Here is a 22840-nt window from a genome sequence, read left to right on the forward strand (position 1 = left end):
TGTATACATATTACATATTAAAGGTGGTGGCACACACCTTTAATCCCAGCAATTAGGAGTCAGAGGCAGGAGGATTTGAGGCCAGCCTGCTCTAAAAAGCTACACAAGGAAACCCTGCCTTGAAAAATCAAAGTGTGTGTGTGTGTGTGTGTGTGTGTGTGTGTGTGTGTAAAAGCATTGAGGTGGCTCGGTGGTTAAGAGCATTGGCTGATTTTCCAGAGCATCTGGGTTTGATTCCCAGCACCCACAAGGCCTCTGACAGATGTCTATAACTCTAGTTCCAGAAGACCAATGCGCTTCCCAGGTCTTGGCAGGGCAGTGCATACATAGATAAACAGGCAGGGAAGACACCCATACACGTAAAATTAAAACCAACATATCTAATACAACAAAACACTTTTCCAGACTGAGGACTTTTCCCAGGTAGTGGCCAGGATCGGACATTTCTGGGACAGTGAATAGCTGGGCCTCATTTCAGAGTACCAGGCCATGGAGCAGTGGTCAGGACTCTGGTGCTGAGGCTCTCTCCTCTGGAGTCTGGAGCACCATACAGGCTCCTTATTTGGGGACAGTCCTGGAAACTCAAAGCTCATCTTTCTCTCCGCTCATAAGTTTTCTGATCGTGCCACTAGTCACATTATTGTGTGTTGCTGTGTGGAACTGGCCTGGTTCCCCCATCTCTTCCTCATAGCAACCCCCTCTGCCTGCTCCAAAGTCAGTGTCTGTGTTAATATGATAATGGCCAGGAGATGTCTTCTGCTAACTGATTGGGCCCTCTGGAGTAGCATCCAAGCCCAGGCTTAATTCTCCCTGGCTAGGAGGCAACCAGGACCCAGGGCTGGAGCACAAGGTATTGGCTAGGAAATTGTATCTGGGTAAGCACTGAGGGAGAAAATTGGAAGTATCAGGATTTCCCAGGTTGCTATACTACAGGGGCCAAGCATCATTAGCAGCAACACTAATTATGATCCAGAGGAGCCAGGCCAGGCTGCCTAGCATGCCAAAGTCATCCTTTGGAGCAGCCTTGGGAGCAGGTAGGGCAGAGGCCAAGCTGCAGGCAGGCCAAGGCTCCTCAGCAGGGAGAATGTGAGAGAAGAGACTGCAAGGTCATTCAGACACATGGTGAAGAGGAGATGAAGCAGTTTACCTGCCGGAGGTCCTCATGTCCTCCAGAGGGCACGGCCTGCAATAGGAAGTGACATTGCTTTAATGACTTCTACCTGCTAAGAACTGAGTTTCCTATGTCTTTCCTGGATCCTCACTGTGTGTCTCTCTTTTTAAGAAATTATTTACATAATGTGTATGGATGTTTTCCCTGCATGTCTGTGTACCACATGTGTGCAGTATCCACAGAGGCCAGGTGGAGAGGGCGGTGGTTCCCCTGAGACTGCACTCACAGATGGTTGTGTGCTGCCATGTGAGGGCTCGATTCAAACTCAGGTCCTCTGTGGAGCAACTCTCTTAGCTTCCCACCCATCTTTCCAGCCCTTTTCATTTTCTGTTGTCCTCGCTGCTCCATGGGGATTTTCCTGTTAGTGTCATCAGTGATGCTCATGTTACTATTCTCAGATATATTTTCTATGGGGAAGGTCATCCTCTTCAACGGATCACGCAGCTTCGGGAGGAATGCCCCAGCCTAGCCAGCCAGTGAGCTGATTGGGGCGATCAATGGGGTGACAGATGTCACAGTCAGATCACCCTCACATCCCTCAGATATATTTTAAATTTTTGATTTTGTGTGTGTGTGTGAGTGAGAGATGTGTGCCCGTGCGTGTGCGCATGCGTGCACACATGTATGTGGCGCTCAGAGGATAATTTGTGGGAATTGGTTCTCTCATTCAATCTGTGGATCCTGGGAGTTGGAACTCAGCTTGTTAGGCCTGATGGAAAGCACCTTTGCACCACTGAACTATCTCACAGGGCAGCAAATGTCATTTGTAAAGCCCTTGTTTGTTCTAGAAGTATTTAGATGGTCATTTGTCCCTTCTCAAAAATGTCTCTCCAGACAGGTGTGGTGTTGCTTGCCTTTGATCACAGCATTCAGGAGGCAAAGGCAGGTGGATCTCGGTGAGTTCTAGAGCAGCCTGGTCTATATAATGAGTTTGAGGTCAGCCAGGGCTACATACTGTCTCGAAACACTAAAAACAAAAACAAGCCTTCTCTCATTCTGCTCCAGCCTGCTGTTCTCAGTCCTATCCACATGGTACTCCCTATTGGGCCCTTCTCTTCTCCACCTACGGGGTTACCCAGACTGTCCACATATCTATTCTTCACACCCATTCTTACTCTCCTCCAGTAATCCTATCTCAATAATTGAAAGCTACTTACTAGGGTGGCAGGATAGGTCAGTGGTAGAACACATGCTTAGTAAGCAGTAAGTCCTGGGTTCAATTCCCAGCAGGCAACAAAATAAACAAACACACCATTAGTTAAAAAGTAAATGGATCTCTGTGAGTAAATCCCAGTCCCAGTGAGTAGCTCAGTCCATATGTGTGCAGTCTTCCCTAGGCAGCCAGTGTCTGCTGCACTGGCTTCTTGCTAGCCCACCTCTTGCGTTCGTACCCCAGGGAAATGCTGTAGCTCTGTGCCTTACAGAATCTCTGCCCTGCATCTCTGCCTCCACAGGTACTTTCACCAGAACCACTTCCCATCGTTGCTGGCCTGGGCGTATGTAACGGCCTCTGAATTAGTTAAAACATATATTAGGTTGGGATCTAGAGGCCTCCCACCCCATTATAGTGTTGTTCACCAGAGAGAAGATTGCTTCCTTCTTGGTTATGAGCCGATGCAGTAGTTCAGGGCTCATGGACCCACAAAGTCAGGGTCTGCGGCTGTCAGCTATGTCACCGTCAATATAATCCCTGTTGTGGCCTTAGAAGGTTGGCTCCTCCAGCTGCTGCCCCCATTCTGTGAGATTTCCCTATGAGGAAAGGAAGGAAGAAGTGAAGGGCAAACTTCCTTTAAAAGGATATGACCTGGCCAGCACTCAGGAAGTCAGAGGAGTTAGAGGCCAGCCTGGTCTACAGAACGAGGGCCAGGACAGCCAGGGCTAAAGAGAAACCTTGCCTGGAAGGAAAAAAAAAAAAAAAAAAAAAAAAGGCGTATGACCTGAAAAAGGCTACTTATTCGTTTGTTTTTTCAAGACAGGGTTTCTTTGTGTGCCTCTTGATGTCCTGTGAAGTCCTCCTTTACCAGGTTGATCTTAAACTCACAGAGATTCATATGCCTCTGCTTCCTACGTGCTGGGATTAAAGGTGTGGTGACACCGCTGCGTGGCTGAAAAAGGCTACTTGTTCAGTGTCCTATTACTTGCAAGAGATACTGTGACCATGGTGACCTTTTTTTATTTTAACTTATACTTTTATTTTTATTTATTTGCCTTTTAAAATTTATTTTTCTCCCATACAACACATATCTACTGCAGCCTCTCCTCCCTCCACTCCTCCCAGCCTCCCTAGTCCCCCTTCTCCCCCAGATCCACTGCTCCTCTGTTTCCCTTCAGAAAAGAGCAGGCTTCCCAGGGATATCAACCAAACATGGCTTAAAAAGATGCACTAAGCCTAGGCACAAACCCTCATAGCAAGGCTAACGATGCAACCCAGTAGGAGAAAAAGGGTCTCAAGAGCAGGCAAGAGTCAGAGACACCGACTTCCACTGTTAGGAGTCCCACAATAACACCAATTACACAAGTATAACATAGACAGAGGCCTAGTGCAGATTCAGGAAAGCTCTGTGACTGCTGCTTCAGTCTCTGTGAGCCCCTATGAGCCCTGCCCAGTTGATTCTGTGGACTGTGTTCTCCTAGTGTCCCCAACCACTCTGGCTCCTACAATCCTTCCTTCCCCTTTTCTGCAGGGTTCCCCAAGCTCACTGAACTATAGTTCTGGTGGCCATTGTGGCCTCTGGTCACGCAGGGGGCCTCCACTGGAGTTGGGTGCCAGGATCAATCACGTTAACTCTTACAAAGGAAAACATCTAGTTGGAGCTGCCTTACATTCAGAGGTTTAGCCAGTTATTGTCATGGCGGCACACAGGCAGATGTAGTTCTGGAGAGGCAGCTGAGAGTTCTACATCTGGATCCATGAAGAACAGAAAGAAGAAAGAGAAGCAGTGGTCCAGGCCTGGGCTTCTGACACCCCACAGCCCACCCAGAGTGACATACTTTCTCCAACAAGGCCACACCTACTCCAACAGGGACATACCTCCAAATCCCTGTCAAGTTGTGCCACTCTCTAATAACCAAGCATTCATATATATGAGCCTAAGGGGGCCGTTCATTTTTTAAAATAATTTATTTAACTTTTATTTTATGTGCATTGGTATGAAGGTGTCAGATCCCCTGGAAATGGAGTTCTCCCAAAATGGCTCCTCAAGGGCCACTTAGACACTGCACTGACATTTATAACAGAAGACCAAAGGCCTCTTTGGGATTTCCATACTGAGAAGTTTCCTTTTCTCCCACTTTGGATGAGGCCGCCTGCTGCATCCTCTCCTAGGTTTTCCTTCCCTTGACATTCTGCTTGTGTTGAGGGCAGGGAGTGGGAAGTAGAGGCTAGAGCAACAGTAACTTTAAAATGTTATTACATTTCTCTTTTAAAGACATATTGGCTTCATTTTACACTTGTCTATTTGTTTACACTCTGTGTGTGTGTGTGTGTGTGTGTGTGTGTGTGTGTGTGTGTGTACATGGAGGTTAGAGGACAACTTGCTGGAGTTAGTACTCTCCTTCTACCACATTTGGGCCCCAGAATGGAGTTTAGGTCATCGGACTTGGTGATAAGTGTCTGTCCTGGTTGAGTGGATATCTCACCAGCTTAAGCAATAGTTCTGAAACTTTATTTTATTTTTTTGTTTTCAAGACAGGGTTTCCCTGTGTAGCCCTGACTGCCTTGGAACTCACTCTGTAGATCATGCTGGTCTTCAACTCAGAGATCCACCTGCCTTCTGAGTACTGGGGTTAAAGGCTTGTACCACCACCGAACAATAGTTTTGGAGCTTCAAAGTGTGTGCTGTGGCACATACTCACCTACACATACACAATGAATGGATGGATGGATGGATGGATGGATGTATAGTACATAGACACTACTTAGGAAATTTGACGATGTGTATTATCTGTTGCTACACCTAGACTTTCTGATCAACAGATCTAAGTAGGACCTGAAGATGTACATATCTAGAGAGTTCCCAGCTGGTGCAGACATTGCTGGTCCCATTTACTGGCCGGGAGCAAATAATTTGGGTTTAAGGGAAAACTGACACAATGGTCCTGATTCTAAGTCCTTTCTCTCCATTCTCCAATGAAAGGGGAGTGGACACTCTTATTAAATGTCAATGACTTTCTGACTTGGCCAAGACATCTGTCCCACCTCACCCTCATTCTTCCCACACCTGCCCTGGGCAGGGTATTCTTGGACTTGGAGTTAGCATCAACTGTTGCAGGTGGAGGGTAGGAGATAATAGGTACAGAGTAAGCAGAAGGAGCCTCTTGGTCTCTACATTTCCATTCTTTCAGGTTAAAATACTTGTTTCTGGGGGCTGCAGAAATGGCTCAGCAGTTAAGAGCACTGACTGCTTTTCCAGAGGTCCTGAGTTCAATTCCCAGCAACTACATGGTGGCTCACGACCATCTATAATGAGATCTGGTGTGCAGGCGTACATGCAAACAGAACACTGAATATGTAATAAATGAATAAGCCTTTAAATTTTTTTTTGTTTCTTCCTGGGCTGTGCTCAAGCTGATGTCCAGGAAACCATTTATGTTTAATGCCACCAACCCATTAGCAGCCCCACATGGGGCTTTCCTAATCAGACTCCTTGGTGACAGCACTGTAAAGAGTGAGGTCATCTCTGCACCTGCTGCTCAGCCTCAGATAGAGAGGAAGTGTCTAGACAAAGGTCCAGTCCCAGAGGCGGGCTCAGAGGTGGCCTGATAATGACTCTTCCCTGCTCTGGAGTTCACCCAAGATAACCTGACCTCCACTTCCCATTTGGTAGTAGTGCTGGCATAGGCTTCCTGGACATCTTGGCTAAAGTAACAAGACACTGTCCCCACCCCACACATACCCTATCTTATTGCCTTTTCTTAATTTAGGAAACAGTGGCTGACAGGTGATGGTGATGCATGCCTTTAATCCCAGCACTCAAGAGGCAGAGGCAGGTGGATCTCTGAGAGTTCGAGGCCAGCCTGGTCTACAGAGTGAGTTTCAGGACAGCCTCCAGAGAAATCCTGTCTCAAAAAACAAAAACAAACAAAAAAGAAAACAGTGGCCTGAGGCCATGTATATACCTTAGTCCTGGGTTTAGTCCCTGGCACTGCAAAAAATGCAGGTGTGCTTTTATGTAGCCATTTTAAGTGTGAGACCAGCCTGGGACACGAGACCCTATCTCTAAAAATGAAAGAGAAGGAAGGAAGAAATGCCTCCCTGGAGTGTATTTCTGACTTCTTGTCCCACTGTGCTCATCCAGCATTATTTATCTCTATAATTGCAGTGGGGAGGGGAGACTTTGGCACACTGCTAGCTTCCCTCTTCAAAGTCCAGAATTTTAGGGTGAAGATATGGCTTAGTTGGTAGAGTACTTGCTAGGCATGCACAAAACCTTGGGTTGGTCCCTAGCACCACATAAAACCAAGTGTAGTGACACACTCCTTTAATCCTGATACTTAGGAGGTGGAAGCAGAAATATCAGAAATTTAAGTACAGCCTCTTCTGCACAGTGAGTTCAAAGCCAGCCCAGACTGTATGAGGTCCTGTCTTTTATTTTTCTTTTTAAATAGTTTTAGCTGGCTTGCTTGAGGACTTGGCTACTGTCTCTCAATCTCTTGGTTGCTTTGACAGTCTAGTAAACAACTGAATTTTGTCTTGGTGATATTGAGCTGCAGCATAAGGGACTCCACTTTGGTTTGTCCAGTTGAGCCTAGTGTAGGAGGTCAGTCTACACCCATGGCCTCCTACACATTTCACTTAGCAGACCTTTGGCAGATAATGAAGATTAGATGGCATATAATGGTGGAACCTCATAGTGAGGATGAGTGCCTCATATGATCGTGGTAGCTTGCTTCTTCTTCTCTATGATTCACCATTAAGTATGCACTGGCCATCCAGAAGTGGGTTAAGCATGTTGGTGTTTTCATCTTGGACTTTCAGCCTCCAAAACAGTGAGAAATGTGATGTATTGTTTATGATCTAATAAAGCCACTGAAGATCAGAATGCAAAGCTAGCCACAGCCATAGAAGGTAGGCGGTGGTGGACACACCTTGAATCCCAGAACTCAGAAGACAGAGGCAGATGAATCTCTGTGAGTTCAAGGCCACCAAAGGCTACATGAGGGTGAATCAGTCTAAGAGAAACAGAGCTCACACTTTTCATCCCAACACTAGAGAGATGTATAAGATAGGAGTGGGGCATTCAGTACTCTGTCTTGGGCAATTACTCTCCAGCCACGTTGAGGTCAGGAACGTTCCAGCCCTGGTAGAGCTCTATGGTAACTTAGCTGCCTTGCTTCTCTAATCTTCGGTGGCTTTACTAGATCATAAACAATATATCATCACAATGAAATTAATTTGTATTGTTTTTAAGTCAACTGGTTTGTTTGAATAGCCTGAAATGACCAAGATTATCCCACTAGATAACTCCAAACCCCAACAAATATACAACATGCTGGAAAGAAATGACAGTGTCCCCATCCCTACTCATCAAACACTTAAGAGAGGATGGGGTGAGTTTCCCCTGCTAAGAGAGAGGTGACCAACAAGTGCCAGAAGTCAGCTCCTCATTTGGGGAACCTTAAGACCTAAAAGAGACAAAACACAAATGTTATTAGAATCACAGGGCTGAGCAATACTGACTTTTCTCCTCCTAGGCAGAGAGAGTCCATATGGACACCAGTATTCCAGGCTACAAACAAGCTGGCTGGTTGGACAAGAACTCAGGGCCTTCCTCCTTCCTGCCTTTCCCATCCTGGCTATTCATCCTGAGGTCTGAGCCACAGGGAACCCTCTCCAATCTGCTGGAACAGAACATCACAAACTGTTCCTGTTGTGGTCTGGGCAGCCAGCTCCCCAGCCTGCTGCTGCTAGAAGGCAACTAGGAAGTAATGAGTCCACAGAATCCCTCTACATGCCAGTCTCTTCACTTGGACAGGATCACATCAGAGGCAGGCAATTTAGGGCGTGATTGGAAGGATGGAAGAAGACAGAAAAGTACTCAGATGGCCAACTGGGCAAAGCCAGGCCACATTATGCCTTATGCTTTCTCTACGAGCCAGCCTTCTGGCTCAGCCAGTTCAGACCCATCTGCCCAGCTTTCTTCCCATGCCCCACAGAAATACCAGATCTTCCCCTTTCTGCTTCCAGGTCCTACCTGGCCCATCCCCAAGATGTATAAGCCTCCCAGCTGGAGGCTGACTTGGTGGAGGGCCATGAGAGCAGGACACAGGTTGCAACCATAAGCGTGAGTTGATGAGCCTGTGACTTAGAGCTAAGTTAGGCAGGTGGGCACACTTAGAAACTGAAATGCCACCTGCTCCTGGCTCCCTTCCCTCTTAGGATGTGATCACCCAGAAAGCAGACTTTGGAGGGGGGAGACCCATGTATGACCCTAATCTGTACCTTTTTAGCTGGTGGCTTTAATGCAACCAGCCCCTCTGAAATTCCTAGTGTGCAGCAGCACAGAGGGGCAGTGTACACCTGTCCTCCTATCATTTGGGAGCCTGAGACAAGAGGACCCAGAGTTTGAGGTCAGACTGGCCTGTATAATGACACAGTCTTAAGACAAATAACTATTGGTGTTTTGTTGTTGTTGTTTTGTTTTGTTTTTAAGGTGAGGAATTGGGGATATAGCTCAGTGGTAAAGCACTTGGCATGTTCAAGGTCCTGGATTTAATCTCAGGTATTGAAAGAAAAGGGCAATTAATAGAGAAGGAATGAGTCACTTGAGAAGGAATGAGTGAGCCAGCTGTATACAGGTGTCAGTTTTCTTTCTCTTGCCTGTCCCTGGGTCCCTGGCTCTTCCTGTCTTGGCTGCCAGGGATGTGGATGGAGATGCTTCCAGAGTGCAGACCCACCCCACTGAGGAACAGCCAGAGCCTGAAACCTCTAGAACAAGGTGGCTGACCCCATGTCTGTGTTGTTCTTCCATATTCCAAAGAAGAAGATGGCAAACGCTTAGGTCAGGAGACATGGGCTGAGGCCTGCTTTCTGGGGCTTTGCCCCAGAAGCCGTAGGTTCTGAGAGAGCCTGGAAACAGGTTCAAAGGAGCAATTCCTGCTGGAGATTGATGTCAGGAACTTGCTTTCCCTCCCAGCTTCATCCTTGGTGATTTACAGGAATTATTTGGACATAAGAGTTAATGGAAGTAGGTTGCCAGAGTGTGGGCAAATTCATCACTGTCTCCTTGCATTCCAAGAGCGGATCTGTCTTTCAAGGTAATATATCCTAGAGACATTTCCCAGACCTGAGAAATATGGGCTACCTTGGGAGGACAGGGCTGGGGCATCCTGGGCAAGGATTTCATAAACTCGGGGCAATTATAGACTGCAATGTAGCTGTAGGAATTGTCTGGGCTTTTCCTTGTTTCTTTAAACATGAGGTTGGGGGGTGGGAGGGGGGCAGAGGGTATTGGCTTCCATAGGAATGCCAAAGCTTAAGGCCTCCCTTCCCCCAATCACCAATCCGGCTCCTGCTCTGTAAAATAGATTTGTCCTCTGTGCCCATTGCTTAGTGTCGGGAGGTGGCAGCAAGGGGGAGCCATTTGCTGGCGTTATGCTCTGAGTGGTCTTCTGCTTTCACTCCTGCATCCTAGCAACTCTACTTGCCCTGTTTCATCACCGGGGAAGGAGCTGTTTGGAAAATACAAAGACCTAGTGCTAGAAGCCTAGGGACCGGGGTGAGGGGGGGTGAGGAGGAGATCACTTTGAATATGGGGGTGGAGCTTTGGTTGAGTCTGGTGAGGAGAGCTGCTCCGCCAACTTCACTTTTGCCTGCCTTCTTCACTAAGTTATGTGTGTACGGATGTCCAGGCCTACGTTTAGTGTGAGCATCTGTAAAGTACCGAGTGGGAGAATACCGAAGCCTGTTGCCCACCTCCCCGGCCAGTCAGAGGGCCTCTCTTAGACACTTGGGTTTCCCTCTCTGTCCCTGATTCTTCCTCTGATTAGTTCTCTCCATCTTTCTCCTCTTTCCCCCTCCCTTCCTGATCTTGGGAACGGAGCATGTTGGAGGGAAGAACCTCCCTCCCAGCTGCCATTATTTACGATGTACAAAATGAATTTAAATCAGAATGAAGAAAGAACTAGGAATGGGGGTGGGGTGGATGTCCTGGAGAGAAAGCAGCCCTGTAGAACCCTGTAATCTCACGGAATGTAAGAACTGAAGAACGAGGGATTTGTGGGTCTCTCCTGTGTTTGAATATAAGGAGCTGGCCCCTTCTGGAAATAGCTATTGCCTGCCAGTGGTAAATGTGGACCTGCCCCGCTGGCCCTTGGGGAGTTGCTGGGATCATTAGGACGTCCCTTCCTGGACTCCTCAAAGCCCATAGTCAGCCCAGAATTGGGCTCGGGAAAGTTTAGTTTTGCTACATGGACCATACTTTTTCTTCTGAAGCTGGTGATAGGTCTCTTCAGAGGTCTTTGTCCACGAATAGAGGCCACACTGCAGGGCCTGGGGTGACAGATTAGTCTCCTGTCAGGTGCTTATACTTCCTAGGGAAGTCAGGTTCTGATAGTATTTGGAAAGGCTCTGGAGCCAGGGTCTTCCTGGTTGGCAGGGCTTCCTGTAGTGAGTGTAAGGATGTGGGCACTACAACTAGACTCCTTCCTTCGCAGCCTCTAGTTGCCTTCCGGCAAGCTAAACAGCAGGGGGTGCTCCTGAGTCACCCCAGAGGAGTCCACGCTGTCTCATCTCACTCAGCCTGTCAGTATGACGGTGAGCAGGGCGGACGATTTAACCTCTGGAAGCAGTCTTCTTCTGGCAGACAGAGACGGAAACCTGAGTGGAAACTGGATCCAACCTGTGTGTGGCTCCATGGGCTTCGAGGACGCTGATCTCTGTGCCGCTGACAGAACGATTTGTGAGGCAGGTCTCTGGGGTTGTCACGGCCAAGGCTGGCTCCCACCTAGTTTGGGGCCATGTAACTTTTGACCCTTTGCCAAAAGCAAACCCCAAGCCTTCTCAGGGAAGTGGAATATCTCTATTTTCTTCAGAAATATTTCCAGATCAATCTGCTGCGTTGCTGTTGTCATGCCCCACCCACTAGGCTCTTCATCATGAGGACTGCAGATGGGAATTTTCTCTCCCAGATCTGACACAGTCAGAATTTACTGAAGTCGATGGGGATGGGATCAGCACGGAGGAAGGTTGAGGTTGCTCAGCAGGGCTCTGGGTGTGGCACATTCCTGATACAACTGGGCAGCAGCTGCCATGAAAGGAAGTCCAGAAGAGGGGGAGGCTTCCCAACAATACTTCTGTGGCACACCCAATATTTTTTCCCAGTTGTCCTTTTCAGGTTTTCCATCAAGTCCTCTCTCCTGTAAACACACACCAAAAACAAAGTGCAACATCTGATTCTCGAATTCCTCCTTCCCAATATAAGGGCCTGGGTGGTGTTGATTTATGGACCTTGCAAGGGTAAAATGGCTGTGTTGGGTTACAAGGCCTAAAAGAAAAGGCCCGCCTTTTAGCTTTTAGCATCTCCAAGTTCTCTTTGTGGAGAGGACTTGGGTTGGGGAGCCCAGGCAAGGGAAAAAACAGAACCTGTAGGCTGGAGGCAGGCTTTGTTGCCCACAGAGTTGAAGGTCAGAGTTTCTGTGCTTGTTTTAGGCAAGTCATCCTCTGATCTGGCCTCCTCCATCCAAACCAAGTCACATGGTCTCCCTAGAGTTTGCAGGAAATCAAAGGCCTCTCAGGAGCCTCCCTCAGGGCCACAGGCTTGCCTAGGGGTAGGGATACCTCCCTTTTGTTCAAATGCCATAGTGTCCTAGTGTTCAAGTGCCCTAGTGTTGATTACCCAGGCCCACCGCCATGGGCCTGTAGCCTTTCCCCTATGTCCCTCAGGCCCTCCGATCAGGGCATTTCCATGAGATTTGACCTGAGTTCCTCCAGCTGCTCTTGAACCCATCCTTTAGCATGAGGCACACCCTGAAGACCCTGGGACACTCACTTGTACCTTTGGTCAGAGTGTCAGACTATTGGAAGGGATTTTTCATGGACTCTGCAAGCCACAATAGAATCAGTTCTAATTAAGATTCTGATTTTACGGAAAATAAGCAGAGTGTACAATGCTAATAATAATTAAAGTTGGAACCCATTGGTAGCTTGGGGGTAAAGACACTTGTTACCAAACCTGATAACCTGAGTTTAATCCCTGGGACCCATGTAATGGAAAGAGAAAACCAACTCCTCCAAGTTGTCTTCTAACTTCCAAGTGTTAGCTGTGACACACACACACACACACACACACACACACACTAAATGTAATTAAAAATAGAAATAATGATAAATTAAAGAAAACCCCAGGGTTGGGCCTTATGCAAACATATTTATAGGATTATTAAACCCCAGGACTCATCATATTATCCCTATTTCCATCTAAGAAAGCAGTCCTAGGGAATAGCTGAGCCAAGAACCAAACTACGTCCACCACATAGACAAACCATGATCCCTTAGCAGTACTGACCCCCACAGGGGAGCCATGGAGAGCAGGTGCTGATGAGTGTCCCTCTGGACTTCAAAAGCAGAAGTAACCCTGGCCCATGGCAGGCCCAGGAACTCAGTGTCTGCTATGCCTGGGCCCTTCCCTGTTTTCCTAAACCAGCCCTAGGGAGGGAGGCTTCACTGCTGTCTTCGTGGGACTGGTCTGTGGAAGAAGCCTACAGCCTGAGCAAGAGCTTAAAACGAGTTGAGAAGGGAGGGAGGAGCTGCTCACTCGGCCTGAAGCCTGTCTCCTTGTTTACCCCCAGCACACACCCCAGCCCTGGCATCCTGTCTGGGGCTCCTGTCAGTCTTTGCTCTCTCCCAGAATCACTGTGAATCTTGCAGGGCTGCGGTTGCCTTGGTAACTTGATGGGAGGCTCTTGAGGTTTTGTGGAACAGAGAGGGATGTGGGGGGCGGGCAGGAGAGAGGAAGGGCGGGAGGGGGAACCAGGCTCTGTTGGGCTGGCTGCTGGTCACAAAAGGGAAGGAACAGTTCTAGCTCTTGCTGCCTCTGTCAGCCAGCCAGTCCTTGCCTGAGTTTGGCCTTGGTGCCTTCTGTCGCATCTGCGGTAGTTTTGTTGGGGGCTGGGGTGGGGGCTCCTTGTAGTCCAATCCATGAGGAAAAGAACCACGAGGTAACTGCTCTGTCCTTGGAGTTGACTCCCATTGTCACCCAGAGCTGATAATCTCCTGCTTGCTCCTGTGCCCTGGCCCTGGAATCTTAATTGGTTTTATGAAGTTCAATGCCTGTGTTTTATAAGATAGATAATTATGGTAAGGGGAGGTCAGGCCCTCCTCTGCTAGACTTGGCAGGCCCTCCAGAAATGCTGACTTTCCAATCAGCACCAAACAGACTGATGGGACCAGGGTGGGCAGGGGCAGCCAGGCCAGGCAGGGATGCTCACTGCGAGGGGAGGGCCTGTGTCTACCTTCCAGTCCCGCAGTGGTCAGGAGGGGGCAGGTGCACCGCTTTCCTCTTCCACTCCCATTCTCTACTCTCTTGAACTCTCACCATACTGTGAGGCAAGCACCTATGGGGTACAGGACAGGGGGCAGCAGGGGCAGCAGGGGCAGCAGGGGCAGGAGGTGTGGTTGTGTGGCTGTTTTTCTAGGGTTTAGGGCAACTTTCTTGAGCTTCCTAGAGGAACCCTATAACAAGCAGTCCGCTCCCCCAGGATGGAATTGGCTAGCTGCCTACTGGAGTACTGTTCCCACTGACTGGCAGAGGCAAGGTCCGAGGAAGGTGGGGACAGATGGGAAAGGAAAGACAAGGCATTTCTTGGCTTAGGGAGAGGAAGAGGGGGCAGGGCAGAGGGTCCCATGTCCTTCTTCATGCCATCGGCTGCCAACCCGGATTGGGATTCACAGACAATGAAGGGTTGGCTCCCGGTTCCTGGGCCAAACTGTACGCCCTGCGCCTCTGGGAAGGGATTTTGACGATTGCACAGGCTGTAGTAGTCATCTCCACCCTCCCCTTTCTCCTTTAAAAGAGGGCAAAAGTGTCTGATCCATTTGTGACAAGTGCTAACCTATATTTGAGCCCAGTTGCTGAGTACAGCTGGCTAAGGGGGCAGATGACCTGAAAAGCCTTTTCCTCTTTAACATGTTACCGCGCTCTGTCCTCCCTCTGCTTTCTGGCCACAGTGTCTTACTCTTTAGAGAAAGTCCAGTCTTCAGGAAGGAAGGAGTGAGAGCTACCCAGATCAGAAGCCTGAGACCGCCCCCATGCACCTATCAATCCCTTTTCCTTCTACCCCTCTTCTCGTCCTCCTCCTTTTAATTAGCTAATGTCTATAAAGGGCCAGGTGCTATAAAAGCCCTATACAAATGTTGAACACAATTTCATTTCCAAGACTAGCAAAGAATGTATTTGCCAACTTAAGTGAAAGGTCACTAGGCCTGCCTGGGACAGAGGCAGACTCTCCTCTCTCTCTGCAGGACCCAGAGGAAAGGCATTTCTGGGAGGTGAGTTGGGGAAGGGAGTAACCCTGTAGGGACACAGTGCCAGTTACATCTTGGGCCTTGAGCTGGACATCATGCCAGCTTCCTACCTGTATTAGTTACTTTTCTAATTGCTATGTGACAAAAGCAACTTAAGGAAAAAAAAAGATTTATTTTGGTTCACAATTTAAGGAGCCATGGTCCATCATGAGAGGGATGGTATGACAGCTGTCATACAAATTGCTGGTCATGAGGCATCCACGGTCAGGAAGCAAAGGAAGATGAATGCTGGCGCTCAGTTCTCTCTTCCTCCTTTTATTCAGTCCAAGTCTCCAGCACATAGAGAAATGACACCCACATTCAGCATGGGTCTTCCCTCAGTTAAACCTCTTTGGAAATGCACACATAGATATGCTGGAGGTGTGTCTCCCAGGTGACTCCAAATCCAGTCACATTGACAATGATGATTAGTCTTTGCATCTCCACCCTAACACACACCTGACTCCCAGAGCTCCAGAAGATGAGACCTTTCTGTAGGAGCATCTTAGGAGGTGTATGCAGACATTCACAATAACTAATATTAAACACTTATTGGCTAGCACCCTGGGCTAAGGGCTAGAGCTCTCCAGCCTGAGAACTGTCCACTGTCCACTGTCTCTGTGGTGGGAAATAGAAGCTTGTCCTCTGCACAAAGGATTTTGAAACCTTGGGGAGAAGGTTATCACTAATCATCTCAGACCAGTGACATCTGTTTTATGCCCTCCTAGAAACTTTCAGTAGGGATGTTGCCTATGCTTCTGAACTCTATTGTCCTTTCCTTGGTGATGACTGGCCTAAATCCATTAGGAAAGAGCACTTAGGTCCAGCTTGGGGGTGGCAGCTCTTCAGTAGAATAATTGCTTAGCAAATAAGAGGTGTCACCTGGTCAGTAGTAAAGTGAGTGCTGGGTGACCCTGAAGACCTGAGCCCAGACCCCAGCACCCACATAAAGCCAGGGCACAGTGGCACATGTCTGTAACCCCAGTACTAGGGAGGCAGGCACAGATGGATTCCTGGGTTTAGCTGGGTAGCTAGTCTAGTCAAAACAGGGACCTCCAGGTTCAGTGAGAAACCTTGTCTCCAAAACAGATAGATAGATAGATAGATAGATAGATAGATAGATAGACAGACAGACAGACAGACAGACAGAAGGAAGGAAAAAAAATGGTGGGACTTGCCTTTAGCCCTAGCACGTAGTGAATTCCAGACCAGCCAAGGCTACATAGTGAGATCTTTTCTCAAACAAACAAAACTAAAGGGGGGGGGGGAGAAGCAATAGAGAAAGACTCCTAACATCCCTTTCTGACCTCAACATACATGCATGATTGAATATGTCTACACATATAGACACATTTGCATATACTCCACACATACATACGACAGAAAAAAATAATAAAGAAGTAGACCTGATTTTTATCCCCAACACGAAGAAAGGAAGAGAGAAATGATAAAGATAAGCTATTGAGACCAATCAACAGTGACAAGTTTCATGTTCAAGGGGCAGCTTTCCAGTTTCTGGTGCCCCAAGGCCAGAACCAGTCACCTGTGTATCTCTGCCACCTGAGAATTCTGTTAGTCAGTAGTTAGGAATGCCCTCCCTTCACCTCTGGGTAGGAACTGGCTTTGGTTCAGTTCCAAGGTGAAAGGGCCTGGGAGAATGAAATAGGATTCTTAACCTTTACAGTCCCCCCCCCCTCTCTCTCTGTGTGTGTGTGTGTGTCCAGAGAGCAAGAAAGAAGACAAAGCAGGGAATGAAGGTTCAGGAAGAAGCAGGGAGATGGATAACATGTTTCCACATCTCCTGGGCCTCCTTTGTCTACACGGGCTCAGCGCTCTAAAAGATGACCAGAGCTGGAAAGATACCCACAGCCCTCCAGCCCCCACTGTGTCCCTAAATCCTCCTTTCTGGGTTGTCTTCAGGACCCAGGTGTCCCACTCTGCTGTCAGCTCATTATCATTCTGAAAAGTTATCTGTCCTTGAAGAAGCAAGTACAAATGAACAGAGACATAGGGTGGGCACAGGCACCCACACAGCACAATGGTGCTTGTTCCCGGAGTGTGTCTAAATGGACAAAACCCACTGTCGTGCAGACCCACACCTTTAAACAGGGTCACTCGGGTTTTCCATGTCACCCATTTGCTGTGCCACGGCTGGCACACAGATGCCACAGTGCCCATAGGGCCCAGGGCCACAGCTCCAGCAGCCTCAGCCTCTAACCCAGGCAGCCACTAGTCTGCCCAGGCTCTGAGGGTGGGGGGGTGGGGGGCAGAACAAACATGGAATATGGAGGCCAAGGTTACAGATCTCTGAGTTCCATTAACCAGAAGAAGCGTGTCCTGAATAAAAAAGCATGGGGACAAGGGCACTGCTGAGTTGGTTCCTGACAAATGTGTCCTCACTTCCCATCCCTTCCCCCCTCCCCAACCAGGAAGCTTCTTGCTGTCAGCAAAGCCATTTAGGGATTAGAGCAGCTCCCTCAGTTTGTACTGCTCATTGGAAAGGTGCTTTCAGTTCATGTGCCTTTTCTTCATGGATTTTATAATGCACCCAGGAGTTTCCCTCTCATACCCACCTGGAAGAGCCTGGTGCACACAAGGCAGCCATTTGGGCTGGCCTTGGCTTTCTGACAACACTAGCCAGTGACTGTCAATTCTCCAAGAGGGCAGCTCCAAGCACAACCAGAAGAGACCATAGAGTAGGAAAGGGTTCTGAGCTTGCAGACCCCCAGGAGGGTTCAAGCCTAATGTGCTGTGCATGGATGGGTCTGCAAGGCGTGCTGGGGGTGGTTTTGGCTTCTGAGACTCTTGGCAGGTACCCTACATACATTTAGTTGACTCATCATATTTATTAACACCCAGTGTGTGCGTGAGGCTAAGTACTAAGAATACAGTATTTGAGTCAGCAGTGGTGTTCACGCACACCTTTAATCCCAGCACTCAAGAGGCAGAGGCAGAGGCAGGCAGAGCTCTGTGAGTTCAAGGCCAGCCTGGTCTACAGAGAGTTCCAGGTCAGCCAGGACTACACAGAGAAACCCTGCCTTGGAGGAAAAAAATATTGAATAAGATAATATGCTCATCTCTGCCGTCATGAAGATGCCAAGTCTAAGGAAGAGAACCTGGAGAAATCCAGATAATAATTCAAAATTATAACAAGAACTATAAAGAGAACAGACAGGGTACTAAGATAAAAAGCAAGAAATAGATCAGGGCTTCAGATGGAGTAATCAGGGATGTATAGTGCTATATACGTACTTAGACCTCAAAGCACTGGCAGGAGCCAGGTAAGATCATTTCAGGCAAAAGCCCCGTGGCAGAAATCCTGGAAACAGACAGCAGACAGCTAGTCAGGTGATGGGGGTGGGAGATGGGATGAGGTGGGTATGGCTAAGCAACCTGTTATCCTGAGGTGGGTATGGCTAAGCAACCTGTTATCCTAGAGGAGGAAGGAAACTTACAAGGTTTAACGGGGAGAGGGAAAGGCTTGTCTGACTCCCATTCAGCAGGGCTCTTCCCAGGGTCCAGGTGGGTCCAGGGAGGTCACCCAGGAGATTGCTATAGTCATCCCAGTGAACAGGAAACAGGAAGAGAAGGAAACATCCCACTCCTAAACATGATGTCCTCAAGATAGCTATTAGGTATGAAACAAATCCTTGTCGTGAGGCTGGAGGGATGGCTCAGCAGTTAAGAGCACTGGCTGCTCTTTCACAGGACCCTGGTTTGATTCCCAGCACCCATATGAAGGCTTATACTGTACATCCAGTCCCAGGCCTCCTCAGATACCAGCCACACATGTGGTGCATGTGGATATACATTCAGATCAAACACCCATACACATAAAATAAACATATAAATAAAATAAAGAATCCCTTGTTTTGTTGGGTATGAAAGTGCATGCCATTAATCCAAGCACTCAGGAAGTAGAGGGAGGTGAATTTCTATGAGTCCAAAGCCAGTCTATATAGAATCCTTGCCTAAAGGTGGGGAATGTAGCTCAGTGGGTAGAGTGCTTGCGAGGCATGCACAAAGCTCCAGGTTTGATCCCCAGCACCGAATGTATTAGGCAGTGACAAATGCCTGTATTCCTACTAGTCAGAAAGGACAGAGTTTGAGGCCAGCATGGGCTATATGGGACCCCACTTAAAAACAAAACTAGGGGGCTGGGGATGGTTTAATGGATAAGAGCACTGGTTGCTCTTGCAGAGGACCCGGGTTTGATTCCTAGCACCCATATGGTGGCTCACAGCCATCTGTCACTCTACTTTTAGGGGGTCTGATGCTTCATCTGACCTTTGAGGGCACTAGAAACACACATAGTACAAATGCATGCACGCACATACAGGCAAAACACTCATGTACATAAAGTAAAACAAATAGACCCAATTAAAACAAGACGGGACAAAGAGAACATCTGTCTTAATTTGTCCTTTTGTCACCTCCAAGGTGCACTATGCACTTTTCCATTTCACATTTGGGGAGGTCCATGTCTGGTACTCCCTCATTTCTAAATAAACCCACAGGAAGGGCACTGTCCTTTGGAGATTCTCCAGGAATCTGTCCCCCTTCTGGAGGGCTGGGAAGAGGTTGCCGTTTTGAAGTGGTGTCACTTTCAATGCCTTTCTGACTTACCATCTGGAGTACATCCACAGTGCCGAATGTGCGGTAGACTGAGGCAGATGGAGCTGTGTAAACCCAGAGACACCACCTCCACTGCCCAAAGGATGGTCCCAGAGCCACCTGCAGCCAAGCCCAGTTTCCCTATGCCTGTCCCATCCTGCACCAGAGGACAAGAACAAGACCAAATTAGCATTAAGGGAGGGCCTGAACTACCCTCAGGGGACTCAGGAATATGAGTTGCAGGTCTTGAGCTTGAGCATTCCAGGTAGCACTCAGGATTGAAAACTGATTTACAGTCGGAAAGCAGGCGGGAGGGAGCAGGAGGAGGTGGGGGCTCTGTGTACAGTGCAGCCTTGTGGGGTGGTGGTAATTACCTATCACATTGAACTGTCCTTGCAGCACACTGAAGGGCAGTGGGAATGAGACTCTAAATCACACTTCCCGATGCTCACTATAACTCACTCCTGTGATGTGACCCCAGAGCCCAGAGCTGACACTTGTGAACACACACACACACACACACACACACACACACACACACGGAGCCTATTGGGAACTAGCTTCACTGACTGGAGACCTAGAGTGTTGAAGAGGAAGTGGGGATGTAATTAACTCTGGCAGCTTTCAGGAGCTGCATATCCTACAAGCCTTCCTCGATGTTTATCTCCTGACCCCCAATCATAGCATTTCCCCGCTCCCCTTCCTCCACCCGGCTCTAAATGACTGAGCATCCTGTGTTGGAGACATCCATCCCTTGCTCTTGCAGCATCTCTTCGCTTTATAGCCATTGCCCTTGTTCAAAAAGGGACCATGTCCCTTTTTACTTCATTGTGGAGCTAGGGATCCTGCAGATCAAACCCCGGATTTCATGTCTGCTAGGCAACTATCCTCCCACTCCAATACCCTTTTGCCCATCTTACAAATTTTTACCTGAATTTTGGCCATGATCTCCTAACTAGATCCCCTCTAGCTCTAGCTCAGTCCTCTGCTCCAATCCATCATCTTTAGATTGTTGTTGTAATGGTAATATCTCTAAACACATCTCTGACTGTATATTCTTTTTTTGAGATAAGGTCTCAATTGTGTAAGCCTTTGCTAGCCTGGACAACCCCTCTCCCCATGTAGGCCAAGCTAGTTTCAAACTAACAGAGATCTACTGGCCCCTGCTGGAATAAAAGGCCTGCCACCACCAAATGCTGCCACCCATAACTGACTAATCTTAATTTGAATAGCCTGAAAATTCCAACAATGGAATGTAGCTCAGGCTAGCCTCAAGTACACCATGTAGCTGAGGTTGTCTTTGAACTTCTGATCCTCTTGTCCCTACTACCCAGATGCTGAGTTTATGGACATGTGCCATTTCCCTTGGTATCAAATTTGTTCATGAGAGTTTAAGAGGCAAATGGAACCCCATTTTTCCTCACAAATCCCCCCATACTCTTTAAGGCAGGTTACTGATTGCTAGTTTCCTTCTTGCCCTCAACTAGCAGCCCAGGAAAGGGCTCTTTCTGTGGCTAGACAGACCCTGGTTCTTAGAACTAGTCACATAGACCTTCCATAATCTCCCCATCCCTCCCTCCTGGCCCCTGAACTTCCTGGTTTTGGCCCATGACTATATGAGTTATTTGAGTAGCATTCAGATTAACGGCCTGCACCTGGACAGTCATTTCAGACACTGCTCTGCTGTTCTCTAGTTTGGTTGGGACAAATGACTTACCCTCTGTTTGGTTTCCCCATTTCTAAAATGAGGGCAATAATAATAATTCCTAGAGTTCATTGAGTGAAAACAGGCATCATATGTCTTAGTTTGGGTTTTTATAGCTGTGAAGAGACACCATAACCATGGCTCCTCTTATAAAGAAAGCATTTAACTGGGGTGGCAGCTTACAGTGTCAGAGGTTCAGCCCGTTATGATCTTGATGGGAGCATGGCGGCATGCAGGCAGCGGCCGTGCTGGAGCTGAGAGGGCTCTTCTTGCAGCCAACAGGAAGTCGACTGACTGACACACTGATGGAAGCCTGAGAAAGAGGCCGCAAAGCCCGCCCCACAGTGAAGCACTTCCTCCAACAAGGCCGCAGCTCCTAATCGTGCCTAACAGCTCCTAATCGTGCCACTCCCTTTGGGGGACATTTTCTTTCAAACCATCACATGATAACACAGCAGTTTTGTGCTCAAGCTCTTATCCCTGTGAATGGGGCCTTTACACCTCCCAGTCAGGCTCTATAGTCTCAGCCCCATGGCTTTGCAGTGGGGACTACACTTCAGCCCTATCATTCCTTTTCAAATATCTTAGTTACACGATTCACAGACTGTGAGTGAGCCTGGTGCAGGTGTGTGTGGGAACACTTTGCAGTCACTTCTCTCATTCCACTGTGTGGATCCTGGGGATTGAACTCAGGTCATCAGGCTTGGTAAGCAGCTGAACTATCTGGCTGGCTCTTCCTATCATTCATCTGGTATTTGTTTTTTTCCTTGGCAGATGCAGTAACTACCTCCTCCTCCCACACCAGATAAATCTGAGTCCTGGAGGCTTTGGGTTCTCTCCCATTCCAGAGCACAGGCTGTGTGGGCACACCTAGCTCTGACAGAGAGATTTCAAGGGGAGAGAGCACATCTGGGCCTGACAGTACACACCCACGATGTCAACAGAGGCAAGAGGATTCCTGTGCAAGTCAAAGGCCTGCCAGGGCTATTGCAGCAAGACCTTAAAACAACCAAACAAGCTGGGTGGTACCACACACTTTAATCCCAGCACTCAGGAGGTAGAAGCAGGTGGATCTCTGTGTTCAAGGCAGCTGGTGACAGCCAGGACTACACAGAGAAACCCTGTCTCAACCTCCCCCCACCAAAATAAACAAATAAATGAACACAAGCAGCTAGAGATGGTTTGGCTCTTTCAGAGTAAAAGTAAAGGCACAGTGAAACCCCTAAACTAGACCACTCTGTGGGTAGAAAGAGGCTTATTAATGTGAACCTGCTATGGCTCTGGGGGCAGGAAGGGGGATAACAAAAGGTAGGGAAAATCTTGCCAGTTTCCTTTTTTAATTTTTTTTAGACTTATTTTTTTTATGTAAACAGATGTTTTGGTTTTTGTTATGTTTGTGTTTGTTTGTTTGTTGAAACAGGGTTTCTCTGTGTAGCCCTGACTGTCCTGGCCTTGAACTCAGAGCTCCTTTGCTTCCCAAATGTTGGGATTAAAGGCGCCTGGCTGGTATATGGGTGTTTTGTCTGCATGTACATCTGCACACCAGAAGATGGCATTGGATCCCATGGGACTGTAGTTACAGATGATTGTGAGCCACCATCTGGGTTCTGGAAATTTAACTCAGGACCTCTGAAAGAGCTCTTAAACTGCTGAGTTAGCTCCAGTCCAAGCCTTGTTAGTTTTAAAGAAACAGACTGAGAAGACAGGGACCCTGGAGACTGGGACAGCCTGGAAGTTAGAGGTTGGTGTGTGTGTGCCCGCTTTGGCATATGTTAGAGGTATGTGCTAACTGTGGACTAGATGTCTCAATTCCCAGCGGTAGGGGAGATGAGAGAGGCGGTGACTCCTC

Source organism: Phodopus roborovskii, unplaced genomic scaffold (genome assembly GCF_943737965.1).
Source record: "Phodopus roborovskii unplaced genomic scaffold, PHOROB, whole genome shotgun sequence".
NCBI lineage: Eukaryota > Metazoa > Chordata > Mammalia > Rodentia > Cricetidae > Phodopus > Phodopus roborovskii.